Source organism: Schistocerca gregaria, chromosome X (genome assembly GCF_023897955.1).
Source record: "Schistocerca gregaria isolate iqSchGreg1 chromosome X, iqSchGreg1.2, whole genome shotgun sequence".
Classification (NCBI taxonomy): domain Eukaryota; kingdom Metazoa; phylum Arthropoda; class Insecta; order Orthoptera; family Acrididae; genus Schistocerca; species Schistocerca gregaria.
In genome coordinates, this window is record NC_064931.1 from 54258509 (window position 1) to 54272056 (window position 13548).

The following is a 13548-nucleotide window of genomic DNA, read 5'->3' on the forward strand; positions in this document are numbered from 1 at the left end:
TGTGTGTTGGATAAATTTTGATATCACTTCACATTACTTTGTGAGAAGGTTCCTGTTTTCTTGGGATTCAAATGAAATGGACATTTCATCACTGGTTAATATTCTGATACCCATTCCAATTCCTCCATGGCACCTATGAGTTGAGTCTCACGTTGTTTACTCAAAAATGGTACAAATGGCTCTGAGCACTATGGGACTTAACATCTGAGGTCATCAGTCCCCTAGAACTTAGAACTACTTGAACCTAACTAATCTAAGGACTTCAGACACACATCCATGCCCGAGGCAGGTTTGGAACCTGCAACTGTAGCGGTCGCATGATTGCAGACTGAAGCACTTAGAACTGGTCGGCCACCATGGCCCGCATTGGTTACTACAAGAACATGCAGGCAGTAATGTCTGCTCACTGCAGTCAGAGCCAAGGTGATTTCTTCCTGTTTATGGCAAAGCATCTGCTGTAGTGTCCACACTCAGCCAACATAAACAAACCGTGGCAGCAATAGTCACCACTAATTGCTGCATTTGTCGCAAGCCATGACAAGAAGAACGCATTGTCTCTGCTAATGATATTATGAGTTAATACATCTTACTTACTTAACACATTATGCAGGACGTGGGGTGGGTAAATATTCAGTTTGTAGTAACTAGCCATTGTATTAAAATACTTTAAATTATATTTGATGCAATATTTATTGTTGCTTGTCTCTCTAATGTTAATAGTATTGATTCAGATTTAGCGTGAACATGAAAATGGCAACTGGACTTCTGGATTCTGGGGAGCCCACGCTAGCACAGCAGAGAATTTAGGAGATATCTGGTAAACTTCCCTACAAGCAGAAAACATTAACTGGAACACTAAATATCAGTACATTAATACAAACAGGACAACTACATAATCTCACATCAGAAATCGACCAACAAAAAATTCTCATCCTTGCTCTTCAAGAAACATGACTGACAATGAATCCTTGCATTGTGAAAACTATCGAATCATAAAGAGCAAAACACAACAAAAGGAAGTGAAAGGCGCACCAATCTTCAGCATGACATGTCTTGTACACAGATCCATCATCAGCTCTGTCAAAGAAATCACACCCATCAACAATCGACTTATGGCTATGAGCGTTCAGAGCACCAATAAAAAATATACACTCATCAATGCACATTCCCCTCACCAACATCGAAAATAAGAAAAACCCCGAAAATGTAAAAAATTCTGGAACACACTTGAAAGAACCATGAATAAAATTCACCAAGATGACTTGAAAAACCTAATGGGAGACTTCACCACTCAATTTCAGACAAAAAAGTGTAGTAAGATCATCGTGAAAAATTCAGCACACCAAAACACTAACACCAATGGCATACACCTGATAGACATTTGCCAACAATTCAAACTCAAAACAGTGTCTACCCACTTAAAAAAAAAACAGGAAACATGGCGATCCCCGATTCAGTGCCTTGGTGAATACCAGATCTATCATGTTGCCATCTTCTACGCCCACTACAGAGTCATCTACGATACTTAAGTCCGACAAGGTGTGAACATTGACTCAGACCACTACCTCACACGAGGTAGAATTCACCTAAAAATCTCAGCATCCAAAAACTTGACACATCCAAAATTGAAGAAACCAATATCACAGAATAATGGGACAAAGGACTGATGAACAACTGGACTGACTTCTACAGTAAAATGACCAGAAAATCCAAAGAATTAATCCCACTTAAAAAAAGGCAAAACACTCATGGTGGGACTCAAACTATGATCAAGCTATCATCAATCGTTGACTCGCTTTCCAACAGCAACAAATCAGCAGGAACCATATAACACTTCCTCGATATCTGCAAAAAGACAAACAGAATCATCAGAAAAACCAAACACAACTACACCTCCAAAAAGCGGAAATCAATTGAGGGCAACTTCAGAAACTACAGCAGCAGAAATTTCAATACAACTTTCGTAAACAAAATTAAAGGTTCCTCACCACAAAATTTGACCTTCAAGAAATAAATGGAAAACTCACACTCACCAACTTGAAGAACTGGCATACTAGTTTTCCGATCTCCTTAAATGCCCTGAACACCTGAACGATTCCCACACACATCCCAAAAATACAAAAAACTGTATACCTATCCACCGACACAAGAAGAAATCCAGCTCCACATCAGAAAACGCAAGAATGGAAAGTCAACTGGAGAAGGAGAAGGAATACTGGAAAAACATGGACCACAAACACTACAGGAAATCACACAGGCCATTCAGGATATCTGGTGAAGTAAAAACCTCCCAGACAACCACTCCAAAAAAACGAACAAATCTGATGTGAATAACTACCGAGTAATTTCCCTCCTTTAGTCCCCCTTATAATCATCTCCACATGTCTCTTACAACATGCACAAGAACAAGTCAAACCCTACTAGGTGAATACCAAGCAGAATTCAGACCACACAGATTTGGCCCGAACAAATTATCTTCCTGAAATCCACATTGAAAATACTGCGGTGTTGTGCAGATAAAAAATATAGTTTTTCACAACTATCAGACGAGATACGGAGGTTATCAGTTTCTACTAATTATGACTGTGTTATTAATTGTTGGTTCATATGAGCTTTATGCCATTTATTGGAGCTACTTTTTGAATGTTGGCCCGGGAACAATAGAAACATCAGATTTTTGCCATATGGAATATTTGAATTCACCTTAAGTCTTCACATTTCGAGCAACAGCAGAACAGCCATCAGAAAAGCTGGCAACAAGAAGCCAGGTCATGCTTGTCTTCTTGCAGATGTGACAATAACAGTGATCTCAGTAGCAATATTGTATAGCAAAGATAAGTTGCCAAATCACCCACCACTGGAGAAGCTCCAAAATTTTGAATCGCGTCTGGTGAATACACTTTCAAGGTTTCAGTCCGATTACTTAGTTACTTACTTACTTACTTACTTTCCGTGTCCAGATCAAATTTTATTTTTCCAATAGTTAGACACCACTACGGCTTTACAAAATCAAATAGGGGTAATGCAGGAGTAGGTTTAATAATGAATAAAAAAAATAGGAGTGCGGGTAAGCTACTATAAACAGCATAGTGAACACATTATTGTCGCCAAGATAGACACAAAGCCCACGCCTACTACAGTAGTACAAGTTTATATGCCGACTAGCTCTGCAGATGATGAAGAAATTGAGGAAATCTATGATGAGATAAAAGAAATTATTCAGGTAGTGAAGGGAGACGAAAATTTAATAGTCATGGGTGACTGGAATTCGTCAGTAGGAAAAGGGAGAGAAGGAAACATAGTAGGTGAATATGGATTGGGGGGAAGAAATGAAAGAGGAAGCCGTCTGGTAGAATTTTGCACAGAGCATAACTTAATCATAGCTCATACTTGGTTCAAGAATCATAAAAGAAGGTTGTATACATGGAAGAATCCTGGAGATACTAAAAGGTATCAGATAGATTATATAATGGTAAGACAGAGATTTAGGAACCAGGTTTTAAATTGTAAGACATTTCCAGGGGCAGATGTAGACTCTGACCACAATCTATTGGTTATGAACTGTAGATTAAAACTGAAGAAACTACAAAAAGGTGGGAATTTAAGGAGATGGAACCTGGATAAACTGAAAGAACCAGAGGTTGTAGAGAGGTTCAGGGAGAGCATAAGGGAACAATTGACAGGAATGGAGGAAAGAAATACGGTAGAAGAAGAATGGGTAGCTCTGAGGAATGAAGTAGTGAAGGCAGCAGAGGATCAAGTAGGTAAAAAGACGAGGGCTAGTGGAAATCCTTGGGTAACAGAAGAAATATTGAATTTAATTGATGAAAGGAGAAAATATAAAAATGCAGTAAATGAAGCAGGCAAAAAGGAATACAAACATCTCAAATATGAGATCGACAGGAAGTGCAAAATGGCTAAGCAGGGATAGCTAGAGGACAAATGTAAGGATGTAGAGGCTTATCTCACTAGGGGTAAGATAGATACTGCCTACAGGAAAATTAAAGAGACCTTTGGAGAAAAGAGAGCCACTTCTATGAATATCAAGAGCTCAGATGGAAACCCAGTTCTAAGCAAAGAAGGGAAGGCGGAAAGGTGGAAGGAGTATATAGAAGGTTTATACAAGGGCGATGTACTGGAAATGGAAGAGGATGCAGATGAAGATGAAATGGGAGATAAGATACTGCGTGAAGAGTTTGACAGAGCACTGAAAGACCTGAGTCGCAACAAGGCCCCTGGAGTAGACAACATTCCATTAGAACTACTGACGGCCTTGGGAGAGCCAGTCATGACAAAACTCTTCCATCTGGTGAGCAAGATTTATGAGACAGGTGAAATACCCTCACACTTCAAAAAGAATATAATAATTCCAATCCCAAAGAAAGCAGGTGTTGACAGATGTGAAAATTACCGAACTATCAGTTTAATCAGTCACAGCTGCAAAATACTAACACGAATGGAAGAACTGGTAGAAGCGGACCTTGCGGAAGATCAGTTTGGATTCCGCAGAAATGTTGGAACACGTGAGGCAATACTAACCTTACGACTTATCTTAAAAGAAAGATTAAGAAAAGGCAAACCTACGTTTCTAGCATTTGTAGACTTAGAGAAAGCTTTTGACAATGTTGACTGGAATACTCTCTTTCAAATTGTAAAGGTGGCAGGGGTAAAATACAGGGAGCGTAAGGCTATTTACAATTTGTACAGAAACCAGATGGCAGTTATAAGAGTGGAGGGGCATGAAAGGGAAGCAGCGGTTGGGAAGGGAGGGAGACAGGGTTGTAGCCTGTCCCCGATGTTATTTAATCTATATATTGAGCAAGCAGTAAAGGAAACAAAAGAAAAATTTGGTGTAGGTATTAAAGTCCATCGAAAAGAAATATAAACTTTGAGGTTCGCTGATGACATTGTAATTCTGTCAGAGACAGCGAAGGACTGGGAAGAGCAGTTGAACGGAATGGACAGTGTCTTAAAAGGAGGATATAAGATGAACATCAATGAAAGCAAAACGAGGATAATGGAATGTAGTCAAATTAAATCGGGTGATGCTGAGGGAATTAGATTAGGAAATGAGACACTTAAAGTAGTAAAGGAGTTTTGCTATTTAGGAAGTAAAATAACTGATGATGGTCGAAGTAGAGAGGATATAAAATGTAGACTGGCAACGGCAAGGAAAGCGTTTCTGAAGAAGAGAAATTTGTTAACATCAAGTATAGATTTAATGGTCAGGAAGTCGTTTCTGAAAGTATTTGTATGGAGTGTAGCCATGTATGGAAGTGAAACATGGACAATAACTAGTTTGGACAAGAAGAGAATAGAAGCTTTCAAAATGTGGTGCTACAGAAGAATGCTGAAGATTAGATGGGTAGATCACATAACTAATGAGGAGGTATTGAATAGAATTGGGGAGAAGAGGAGTTTGTGGCACAACTTGACAAAAAGAAGGGACCAGTTGGTAGGACATGTTTTGAGGCATCAAGAGATCACAAATTTAGCATTGGAGGGCAGCGTGGAGGGTAAAAATCATAGAGGGAGACCAAGAGATGAATACACTAAGCAGATTCAGAAGGATGTAGGTTGCAGCAAGTACTGGGAGATGAAGAAGCTTGCACAGGATAGAGTAGCATGGAGAGCTGCATCAAACCAGTCTCAGGACTGAAGACCACAACAACAACACGGCTTTGTCGTTGGCTTGTAGCAGTTCACTAAAACTGCAGGGCTCCGGCAGTAGTCGGCACATGAGCAGATGTGCCTCGTCTTGTACCTCTCCGCATCCACAAAGAACGTCGTCATCGTTAGTCAGCAGTCCCCACTTGCACAGAGTAGTTTTGCATCTGGGTACACCAGCCCTCAGCCTATTTAGTGTCCTCCACACTGTATAAGGAAATTTGTTTCCAGGTGCCATTTCCTCTTTTGGTATTATGTGCAGTGCGGTTTGTTCATTCTCCCATTTACGGACTCTATTATCTTCCCATGAACTGTCAACGATCTTCGTTCTTGCAATAAAGCTATTTCTAGTCTTAAGCCTCCAGGCCTGAGTGACGTTCTCATTCAGTGGGTGTCGAGAATCTGTCTCTTTCTTTGTTCTCTCAGCATCTGCTGCCACCTGCCTTCTGATCTTGGATGGGGCAATTCCAGCAAGTAGGTACAAATTACCCGTTGGTGTGGGTCTGAGACAGCCTGTAACAATTCGCATTGTCTCATTTACACTTACATCGACCTGTTTAGCATGTGCAGATGCTTTCAATACTGGCACTGCATAGTCTGCTGCAGAAACACACAGAGCAAGTGCTGATGTTCTCAGTACTGATGGTTGAGCTCCCCATTCATAGTTTGTCAGCCTGCGGATGATGTTGTTCCTGGAGCAGACTTTAGCCTTGGTGTTTTGGCAATGCTGCTTGAAGGAAAGCATTCTGTCAAGGCAACCCCAAGGTATTTAGGTGTTGGACAGTGCTTTAGCTTCTTACCTTGCCATGTAACGTCGGGCTCAACTCCAGCATCTCTATTGTGCATGTGGAAAGCACATACTTGGGTTTTGTCAGGGTTTGGCTTGAGGTGATTGGCGTCATAGTATTGAGCCAGTTCTTCAAGCACTCTAGAGAGATTTCCAGATGTTGCATCAAAATTGGACCCCTGGACCACTACAGCTGTGTCATCCGCATATACGAACAGTCTTGTATCTTGAGGTATAGATTGGTCATTAGTGTACACCTTATAAAGGATGGGAGAAAGTACACTTCCTAGTGGTAAGCCATTCTTCTGCAGTCGCCATCTACTATTCTTACCATTTAGGGAGACATAAAATCTCCGATTCTGCAGAAGACTACCAATAACCATCGTCAACCTACAGTCCCCTGTGAGGTCATATAATTTGCGCAATAGCTTTTTGTGGTTTACCGTGTCGTATGCAGCAGTAAGATCTATGAAAGCTGCTCCAGTTATTAATTTTTTTTTTCAAACCCATCTTCTATATGTTGCGTCAGATTAAGTATTTGCCCACAACAAGATCTTCCTGGTCTGAAACCGGCTTGTTGCTTTATGAGCTTTCCATCTATAGTTTCTGCCACCCGGTTGAGAATCATCCGCTCCAGTATCTTATAGAGATGACATAGAAGTGACACTGGTCTGTAACTTTTGGGGTCCTTTATCTCCTTTATATCCGATTAAGACAATAAAACACAAATAATAGTTGCTTGCACTCAGTGCATTGATGTATTGCAAGTAATTACACTCTAGCCCTTCAACCTAGTTACAGAAATCTGAATAAGACTCATTGACATATAATTAGGATATTCCAGCCCTTGCCACCCACAGCTTTGAGACGAAGTTATAGTCACTTCTGAGGTCACTCACAGAACACGTCAGCTACCAGTTAGTATCCTTCCTGGTAGTATAACTGAAACTTGGCAACAACACAGAATATGTTTGGTAACTCTGTGACCGAGGTACTTTCTTGATGGCACAGAACTATCCTACTAAATTCGCTTGATATTATTGTGTTATTTCAATTGAATAATGTGAGGATTTTCTCTCGAGATGTGATATAAGGATAACAGTTAATGCTTTTGAATCCACGAAAGTCGTCCGACACGGGAAATACAACTTGTCTCTTATGCGCCGATTTATCTGCCACACCGGCCATTGTGTCAATAAGTAAGTCCCATATCCTGCACCTCTTCGCTAGCCCAGAGGTAATATGTCAGCCTACCAGCTACAAGCTGCTTCCATTCGAAATTCAAGACTCACGGAACATAAGATTTTTAATTCTTTTGTAGCACAGCTACAAGCAGGCAGGTAAAAACTCAATAATGGAATAGTGAGACAATGCTCGAGCAAAATTCGTCTTTCTGCTTTCAGTACCCCACAATGTCAGAACGAAAACCCAATGGTACTGCAAAATTCATAATGCCACTTTTGTTTTCTGCTGACATATTTTTCATTGTTGTGAATACATACATTTATCTATGAACTGCCACATTCTCATAGTACTTGAGTGTGATACAGGACATAAAGTAAATACAGACCTTCTCGAAGTCAGAAGTCGGTAATATCCTACTAATTCGTGTTAAAATAGGCACATTCGTCTTACAGACACTTAATGTTTTATTAAGATAGACTGCCGTTGTAATGTTTCTATAGTAAATTGAATTTAATTTGTATTAGTACAGTGAATATTTTAATTGCATTTTCCATTAGTTTATTGAATACAATAGTAATTATTAGAAAGAAATTAATCAGCAACAGTATATTCTTTCACAATATCTAAAACAATCTGACAATGCTAAAGTAGTTTACAAATTCTACACCTGTAGAAATCTACAGGGTCAATCGATCTCATTAAACCAGTGTAGTTTGAAGAGCATTTTCGTCTAGAAATGAGTTGCCTTGGTGGTTGATCGATCAGGAGCAGGAAAGGTAAAATTTTATGAGTATGCATTCAGAGGAACAAATGCCTGAGAGATGACTTCCCTATCAATCTTCTGGATACTTTTGTTTCTCAAATCAACAGATTGCGTTATCATGCAGTAGCACACGTGATGTAGTTTTGTCGGTCGATTATCTTGCACTGCACCCAAAAGGTGTCTCAATTGTTGGCATCAAATTCCAGCTGTGATGGACACATCCTTGGGGAAGGATTCTTAGTGCAAAACACACTTTTGGAGCTAGCAGTTGGAAAATATTATGTTCACACTACTCTTTGCTGGAGTTTAGTCTGTTGATAGCACTCAGACCATCATTTCTTCTTAGGAAAAAATGGTTCTAATGGCTCTGAGCACTATGGGACTTAACATCTGAGGTCATCAGTCCCCTAGATCTTAAAACTACTTAAACCTAACTAACCTAAGGACATCACACACATCCATGCGCAAGGCAGGATTGGAACCTGCGACCGTAGCTCTTCTTAGAAAATTAATGATAAAGGCATCATAACTCGTCACCAGTGACAGTATTGCATAGAAATGCTCATTGAGCAAAATTGCAGTGATAATCACTGTATTCATTTTTGTTGTTTCGGATTAGAGCGTGCAATACTCCTACACCTGACTTCTGAAAGTTGCGTGTTGAATGCAAATGTCGCATGATAGTTATATGGTAATCCACTTATATCAGTAGTTGAGACTTCCTTCATGCCAGAATGATCTTTGTTAAAACAAGAATATCTTTTCTTGGCATATTTTACCCCAAAAGTGCTTGCGTTACACACAGTTCAAATCTTTCGAGCTGCCTCCTCTGCATATACCCTTCTATTATACCAAAAGTTAATATTGTGTTGCAGATGTTACACCTTTCTTTTACAACACTTAACTTTAGGACAAGGACAGTGTTCTGCTCATGGGTGATTTTAACGCCAGGATTGGAAATTGAACAGAAGGTTATGAAGAGGTTAGGGGTAAATTTAGAGAGGATAAGGAGGCCAACAGGAACGGGAAACAACTCTTGGATTTCTGTGCCAGTATGGTCTTAGTAATCACAAACTCCTTTTTTAAACATAAGAACATTCACCGGTATACTTGGGAAAGCAGGGGAACCAGATCTGTCTTTGACTATATAATAACAGATCAAGAATTCAGGAAGGCTGTGAGGGACACACGTGTATTCAGGGGATTCTTTGATGACACTGATCATTATTTAATCTGCAGTGAAATTGGGATTGTGAGGCCTAAAGTGCAGGAGGTCAGGTCCGTATGTAGGAGGATAAGAGTGGAGAAACTTCAGGATAAGGAAATCAGGCACAAGTACATAACAGCGATCTCAGAAAGGTACCAGTTAGTTGAATGTAGTCAATTACAGTAATTTGAAAAGGAATGGACAAGGTACAGGGACACAGTACTGGAAGTGGCTAAAGAATGTCTTGGAACAGTAGGGTGTAAAAGTAGGATGAAGCAAACAGCTTGGTGGAATGACACAGTCAAGGCAGCCTGTAGAAGGAAAAAGAAGGCGTATCAAAAATGGCTACATACTAGAACTCGGGTAGACAGAGAAAGTTATGTTGAAGAAAGAAACAAAGCCAAACAGATAATTGCAGCATCCAAGAAGAAATCTTGGGAAGACTTTGGAAATAGGGTGGAGACTATGGGTCAAGCTGCTGGAAAACCATTCTGGAGTGTAATTAGCAGTCTTCGAAAGGGAGGTAAGAAGGAAATGACAAGTATTTTGGACAGGTCAGGAAAACTGCTGGTGAATCCTATGGATGCCTTGGGCAGATGGAGGGAATATTTTGAAGAGTTGCTCAATGTAGGTGAAAATACGATCAGTAATGTTTCAGATTTCGAGGTAGAATTGGATAGAAATGATGATGGATCACATTTGAGGAAGTGGAGAAAATGGTCAATAGATTGCAGTGCAATGAAGCAACTGGGGTGGATGAAATTAAGTCGGAACTCATCAAATACAGTGGAATGTCAGGTCTTAAATGGCTACACAGGATAATTGAAATGGCATGGGAGTCGGGACAGGTTCCATCAGACTGGACAAAAGCAGTACTCACACCAATCTTTAAACATGGAAATAGAAAAAATTGTAACAACTACAGAGGTATCTCTTTAATCAGCGTTGTGGGTAAAATCTTCTCAGGCATTGGTGAAAGGAAAGTGCGAGTATTAGTTGAGGACCAATTGGACGAAAATCAGTGTGGGTTTAGGGCTCTTAGAGGTTGTCAGGGCCAGATCTTTAGCTTACGGCAAATAATGGAGAAGTGTTATGAGTGGAACAGGGAATTGTATCTATGCTTTATAGATCTAGAAGAGGCATATGACTGGGTTCCTAGGAGGAAGTTATTGTCTGTTCTACGAGATTATGGAATAGGAGGCAAACTTTTGCAAGCAATTATAGATCTTTACATGGATAGTCAGGCAGCAGTTAGAATTGACGGTAAATTGAGTTCATGGTTCAGAGTAGTTTCAGGGGTAAGACAAGGCTGCAACCTGTCTCCATTGTTGTTCATATTATTTATGGATCATATGTTGAAAACAATAGGCTGGCTGGGTGAGATTAAGATATGTGAACACAAAATAAGCTGTCTTGTATATGCAGATGATTTAGTTCTGATGGCAGATCCGACTGAATGTTTGCAAAGTAATATTTCAGGGCTAGATCAGAAATGTAAGGACTGTGATATGAAGATTAGCACCACCAAAACGAAAGTAATGTCAGTGGGAAAGAAATATAAATGGATTGAGTGCTAAATAGGAGGAACAAAGTTAGAACAGGTGGATGGTTTCAAGTACTTAGGATGCACATTCTCACAGGATGGCAACATAGTGAAAGAACTGGAAGCGAGGTGTAGCAAAGCTAATGCAGTGAGCGCTCAGCTACGATCTACTCTCTTCTGCAAGAAGGAAGTCAGTACCAAGACTAAATTATCTGTGAACCGTTCAATCTTTCGACCAACTTTGTTGTATGGGAGCAAAAGCTGGGTGGATTCAGGTTACCTTATCAACAAGGTTGAGGTTATGGATATGAAAGTAGCTAGGATGATTGCAGGTACTAGTAGGTGGGAACAATGGCAGGAGGGTGTCCACAATGAGGAAATCAAAGAAAAACTGGGAATGGACTCTATAGATGTAGCAGTCAGGGCGAACAGGCTTAGATGGTGGGTTCATGTTACACGCTAGGGAGAAGCAAGGTTACCCAAGAGACTCACGGGTTCAGCAGTAGAGGGTAGGAGGAGTCGGGGCAGACCAAGGAGAAGGTATCTGGATTCGGTTAAGAATGATTTTGAAGTAATAGGTTTAACCTCAGAAGAGGCACCAGTGTTAGCACTGAATAGGGGATCATGGAGGAATTTTATAAGGGAGGCTATGCTCCAGACTGAATGCTGAAAGTCATAATCAGTCTTAAATGATGATGAACCATACTTCATGGTTTTAAAGTATGTGATCTCCTATCTTTAACTCCATGATGATAATTAGAACATCAAATTCGAAAATGACAGCTGATACACACACTGACAGCATTGCGCCGTGTTCAACTGGGTGGCGCCCAATTTCAGGTGTCGGGTGGCAGCTGGCCGGTGACCGGTAGCCGGTGCACAGCGAGGAGGAGCGGAAGCTGTTCTGATCATGACACAGACATGAGCTGTCGTGCAGAATTGTTTCTGGAAGTATTTGTTATTACTGGTGCGTAGAATGTGAAGCAAATTGTTAGATGTTCTATCGGACTTTAGACGAGGGCCAAAATGTTGTTTAAAAAAACAAATACACTCAGGTGCGAACATGCGAGTCTTAAGTTTAGAATGCATGAGCATTACCCCTAGACCACGGGCTCAAACAACACGGCAACACCTCGGAAGTAGCCAACACTTCCTCCTGACACCTCCACATCCTACCGTGTTGCCAGATTGTGCAGATGGGCAGACTTAGAACTGTCAGTGGTGGTCGGTTTTATTGGCCACCTTTAGAGAACAATTTGGACTTAGTCCCTATGATGGCCGGTGGTCAGTTTTTATGTCTAAGACTGTACATCATTACTAATTTTCTACATTATTCATTACATTGTCATAGATTTCAGGGTTTTGAGATGAACAATCTGATATAGTAAACTTGTGGTCTGTCAAGTCGGAATCTACCTCAAATTGACTTGCAAACACTACCTGAGCTACAGTGTGTGCACATCGTGCAAGATTTTCAGTATTCTCCCACTATCTTCATGCAAGTTGCTTATTGGAAACTTAATGTAGTTCAGTTTTGTACTGTGACACATTTTCACTGTGGGCTGCCATTTTTGAGTATTCAAGAAAGACATACAAAACTGACATTAAAGGTGTTGCATCTCGAAACCATTCGGAATAGTTCATAAGTCAATTTTTTGCTCAGAATCACAAATAATGTCACCCCTCAAAGCATGCGCCTTTCCTCCTGGCTCACCCTGTATGTGTGTATATATACAGGGTGTCCTACATAACTCTGCCACCTTACATATATTTGCAAAACAAAACAAAACAAAATGTGAAAAAAGCAATTGACCATGTATGCTCCTATGTCAGAGGCTTGCACAGTGGGCAGGAATGCACACTCTATAAATGTAAACAAAAATCACTTTCAACACAAAGTTAACTACTAATGTCAGATATATGTTTTTTCTACTGAAGTGAATACTAGAGGTACAACTAGTGATGGCCGACTTGTTTTCACTATTCTAAACCTCATACCTTCTGAAAGACATAGACTTTAAACAATGGCAATGGCACCACAGTTTCTGCCGAAATGTGCAGAGCAAGGGTTGCCTATAGCTGGCTTCAGGACAGTGCAGGCAACCTGAGTTACGGTGTTATAGGGCTACGGCAGAAACTGTGGCACCATTTGCATTATTTGAAGTCTAAGTGTTCCAGAAGGTATGGGGTTTAGAGCAGTGAAACAAATCCTGCCATCACTAATTGTGCCTCTAGTTTTCATTTCAGTAGAAAAGACGTACATGTGCCATTTAAAAACACATAACTATGTGTCGAAAGTGGTGTTTGTTTTCATTTATGGATTGTGTATTCCTGGCCACTGGTTAATACATGTTGATAAAGCAGATATCACACTAGACCAATCTGGTAGTGCTCTA

At 40.3% G+C, this 13548-nt stretch overlaps 1 protein-coding gene across 13 annotated transcripts in view; it reads left to right on the forward strand.

The window, feature by feature from the left end:
• The window catches only part of LOC126298875 (tetratricopeptide repeat protein 39B-like), a 335246-nt gene that overhangs the window by 238876 nt on the left and 82822 nt on the right, over nt 1-13548 (forward strand). The gene's annotated exons all lie outside the window — the stretch shown is intronic.